Source organism: Neofelis nebulosa, chromosome 9, assembly GCF_028018385.1.
Source record: "Neofelis nebulosa isolate mNeoNeb1 chromosome 9, mNeoNeb1.pri, whole genome shotgun sequence".
In the NCBI taxonomy this organism is placed as follows: domain Eukaryota; kingdom Metazoa; phylum Chordata; class Mammalia; order Carnivora; family Felidae; genus Neofelis; species Neofelis nebulosa.
This window is the reverse complement of record NC_080790.1, coordinates 54,189,990-54,194,912: the sequence shown is the minus strand read 5'-3', so window position 1 is coordinate 54,194,912 and position 4,923 is coordinate 54,189,990. Positions and strand designations below refer to the sequence as shown.

At 41.8% G+C, this 4,923-nt stretch overlaps 1 long non-coding RNA gene across 1 annotated transcript; it reads left to right on the top strand.

The window, feature by feature from the left end:
* Window positions 1-97: 97 nt before the first annotated feature.
* On the top strand, window positions 98-4,544 carry LOC131484973 (uncharacterized). Its single transcript, XR_009248550.1, has 2 exons — window positions 98-358; window positions 3,925-4,544. It is a non-coding gene; the product is annotated as an uncharacterized LOC131484973 (long non-coding RNA).
* The last annotated feature ends 379 nt before the right edge of the window (window positions 4,545-4,923 follow it).

The window sequence follows — 4,923 nt, the reverse complement described above, 5'->3', positions numbered from 1 at the left end:
TCTCTTATCCTTCTGTTAGGCTGGGCTTATAGACCCACTCATCTTGGACCAGTCCCCACAGGACTCACCTCCTGCAGTGCTGCCCTTTGCTTTATAAACACGAGTATTTGACTAGCTTCCAGAGCCAAGTGCAAAAGCCTATTAACTACTCTCCCAGAACTTTTCTCGAGTATTTCGCTTTCTCCAGGACAACGGTTCTCAAGATGTAGACGGGGGGCAACAACAGATGGGAACACATTGGAAATGCAAATTAGCAGGCCGTGCCATAAACCCACTGAATCACAGTCTCTGGAGGTGGGGTCCAGTCTCTGTTTTAATAGGACCTTCCGCTAAAATTTGAGAGCCACTGCTCTAGAAGGTAAGCACAGTACTGGTTTCTGGACCAGAAACAACACACCTATTGTTGGACAGATTGAAGCCACAGGCACAATAACCTTTGTGGTTTCTGTGGCCCAGAGAAGTGTCCAAGAGGGTGGGTGGGGCTGCAGGCTTGCGTTAGGTGTGGGTTTGGACACCGAGCAGGCTGTGCTTCCTTAGTGCAGTTTACATTCTGGAGGCCACAGGTTGGCTTCCAACTGCTGGTTCTTCGCGGAACATTCTAGACCTCAGTGCAGTCCAAGGCTTGCCCCCTTAATCTCTTTTAGATCCTGACTGAAGTGTGACTTTTCCACTCAGGAACAGGCCCTGGGTAGGGGCCAGTCTTTCTTCCCTATCTTTAATTTCCTTCCCAAAAAGAAAACTCCTGCCTTGCTCCAAATCTGCCTCCAGCCACCACTCTCTCTTTTCTTCCCTTCAGAGCCAAATGGCATAAAAGAGTTGTCTACACTTTTAATCTCTAGTTTTTCACCTCTCACTACTCAAACCACTGAAACCAGTTTCTGTGTCCCAGTATTCCCCCACTCCCACCCTGGCTGCTCTAGTCAAGACTGCTCACAACATCCATGTTGCTATACCTGAAGAATCCTCAGTTTTTACCTTTCTTGACCCCTGGAACATCGAATGCTGAAGATTTCTCCTGCCTTTTAATAATCTCTTTCCTTGGCAACACAACTGCCAATTTTTCCTACAACTTTAATGGTTACTCCTCTGTCTCCCCCTGCAAGGTTTCATCTGCCAGCCTCTTAAATATTGGTGCTTTTTGGGACCTCCTTCCAGGCACTTTTCTTTCCCCATTCTTTTGTGATTGAAAAACTTCAGTAAGTTTATACCAGTTACCATTTCTTCTTTTTTTTTATGTATTTTAAAATTAATTTATTTTTTAATTTACACCAAGTTAGTTAGCATATAGTGCAACAATGATTTCAGGAGTAGATTCCTTAATGCCCCTTACCCATGTAGCCCATCCCTGCTCCCACAACCTCTCCGGTAACCCTCTATTCGTTCTCCATATATGAGTGTCTTATGTTTTGTCTCCCTCCCTGTTTTTATATTCTTTTGCTTCCCTTCCCTTATGTTTATCTGTTTGTATCTTAAATTCCTCATATGAGTGAAGTCATATGATATTTGTCTTTCTCTGACTCATTTCATTTAGCATAATACCCTCTAGTCAGTTAGCATTTCAGTCAGCCATCAGAATATGTGTTTCTTGCCCTTAGAAAAACTGGATTAAAAAAAAAAAAAAAAAACCTTTGCCGAGTATTGGTTATTTACATTAATGATGTGGTGAAAAATAAAAAATAAAAGTTTAGAAACTGCATACAGTATGATCCCATTTATGTAAAATTATTTGTGTACATATTTGCATAGAGGTGCCAGCTTCCTCTCTTTTTCCCTTTCCCTGGCTGTTTTCAGTTCCTTAATATGTCAAATTATTTCCCACCTCAGTGCCTCTGCACAAATTGCTCCCTCTGTGGGGAATGCCTCCCTCCTCCCACCTCTCTCTTTCTTTTCCTTTTCCCCTCCTTTTTTTTTTTTTTTTTTTTGAATACCTTGTATTAATTCCCCCCGGTCTGAATATAAGGTAGGGATATTTTCCTTAAATATCCTACCTTAGGTGGCCTTTCCTGACGCTTCTTTTCATCCCCATTGAAATAGTCTCCTCTGTTATTCTCTCTGAACACAGTCTCCTTTTCCTTCATAGCGCATTATCACAACTTAAAATCATGAATTTGGGTATTGATTTTTCTAATGATACTTTTCCCTGCTACACCCTCAACTTTAAGAATGGCATGTCTGTCTCTTTACTCTTGTACCCCAGCTCCTAGTATAATACTTGGCACATAGTAGGTGGTCAAAAAAAGAACTAGTTGAGTGAATGAATGTCATCACCTGAACCCTTTGTCAAATCCAGTACACACATTCAATCCGTGTGATGACTGTGCAGACAGCAGAAAGAGAGGGCCTGGCCTCATTCATCCCCTACCTGGTACTGTGCCAAAGCAGGGTGTAGCATCTATGGAGAGGATTGTAACCACTGGCACATGAAACTGGGGACAGCAGCCAGGTGGACAACTCAGGAACAGATGTGAAACAGCCTTCATTTTTTTCCCCAAATATCCTAGAGGGAGGGTGACTCTTTTAGGAAAAAGTAAAACTACTACTTGAGATATCTGTATCTATTTATGCTACCCTTTTTCCTCTCCCACTGTCTCTACACCACACATGTACACACACACGCACACGCACACACATTCACCATGATAATCAATAAACAACTGATATTTTCCCTAAAACCATTTCAATAAGATGTCAATTCTGTTTTAATTATTCCCTGGGAAGATTCCCAGACCATGTGACATGGGCCAAAAAGTCATTTATTTACCATTCACCATTTATTCAATAACTATTTAAGGACGAAACTTTCCATTTCGATGACATGAATGGAGCTAAGGAGTATAATGCTAAGTGAGTTAAGTCAGTCAGAGAAACAAATACCATATGATTTCATTCATATGTGGAATTTAAGAAACAAAAACAAAGGGAAGAAAAAGAGACAAATGAGACAGACTGTTAATTATAGAGAACAAACTGATGGTTACCACAGATAGGAGGGAAGGATGACTTAAATAAGTGATGGGGATTAAGGAGTACACTTGTCATGATGAGCACAGGGTTATGTATGGAGTGTTGAATCATTATATTGTATACCTGAAACTAATATAACACTTTGTTAACTGGAATTAAAATGAAAACTTTTGAAAATGATTAAAAAATAACTTTTTAAAATGTTTATTTTTTGAGAGAGACAGAGCATGAGTGGGGGAGGGGCAGAGAGAGAGAGAGAGAGAGAGAGAGAGACAGAATCTGAAACAGGCTCTAGGTTCTGAGCTGTCAGCACAGAGACTGACACGGGGCCCAAACTCAAGGACCTGATCATGACCTGAGCTGAAGCTGGAGGCTTAACCACCGAACCACCCAGGTGACCCCAAAATAACTATTTTTTAAATAATTAATTTATTTTTAAAATTCAAGTACATTTAACATATATTAGTTTCAGTGTACAATGTAGTGATTCAACAGTTTTATACATCAGTCAGTGTTCATTATGATAGACATACTCTTCATCCCCTTCACCTATTTCACCCATCCCCTCACCCACCTGTCCTCTGGCAACCAACAGTTTGTTCTCCATATTTAAGAGCCTATTTTTTGTTTTTCTCTTTTTCCCTTGTTCATTTGTTTTCTTTCAATAACTATTGAATGCTTTCTCAATAACGGTCCCGGGCTCTATGCTTTGTACTAGGGGTTGAGGCAGACAATGCTAGATACCTTCCAATAATCACTTTCCCCTTCTTCTTTACTAGCCAACACTGACTTTACTCAGGTGGCAATGTGTCCAATCTAATAATGATAATGATGATAACAATAATAATAATTCTAACCTCTCTTGCAACTAGGGCTTCTCATGTGGCCCAGTTCCATCCAATGAGACAAGTGTGGAAGACTGTCAGAAATGTCTGAAGAGGTTTTGCTTTCCTGCTGTAGGTGCTGGCCCTTCCTCCTGCTTGCACGGGGTGGGAATATTGGAGTCAAGGCAGCCACGCTTCAGCCATGACATCCCTGAGGAAGTGAACCAACAACTACCGGCAACCACCATCTTCCAGACTTCTTGTCGCATGAGAAAAAATCGGCCACAATTTTGCCAATGCCACTGGTTAGTCAGGTTTCCTGTTACTTACAAATGATCAAAATCCTTGGTTCGAGGATACAAAGATGAGCAAAACAATTCCTGGTCTCAGGGAACTCCTAGAGGGGAGACGCTGTAAATCAATGAAGGCAGCCCTGGGGAACAAGGGCTATGTCGAGGGCCCACTGGTGGCAGGTAAGAGAAGTGAATGATGATTTCTGGGTGAGAAGGCCTCACATAAGAGGAACTCATTGTGTTGGGTGTTTAAAGAGAAATAAGACTAAGGTGCTCCTGCCATGGACGGCAGTGCCAGTGCAGACCTGGACCACCAGCACTGAGTCCCGGTTCTGCTGCTCACACTGGTCTCACTAGACTGTGAACCGCACACAGGCGCTCCAAGTTTATCTTCTTCTTGATTCTGTTCCCAGTGCCTGGCATTTAAGAGAGGCTCAAAATATACTTGCTGAATTGAAACCTCTCTGAAGTCCCATAGTCACCTTCCACCATATTTTATTTCATTAGTCTGCTAATTATTTAAAGTCATTTACTCCCCCTAGAAAGTATACCACACAAGGGTGCCTACCTTGGTAACTGAGATATCTCATCTGCCTAGAACAACGCCTGGCACACAGTACGTACTCAACAAATACCTGTTGAGTGAATGAGCCCTAACTTTACTGATCTGCAAAATGTGGATAACAATATCTATCAAAAATGGTCAAGTGGAATAGAGAAAAATGCATTTCGAGTGTCTTGCACCGAGCTTGTCATATGGGTAGGTCTAACAACGCTGTTGTCTTCTCCTGTAAAACTTTGAGACCCACTCCTGACACGTCTATAAGCAACAACACCTGAGG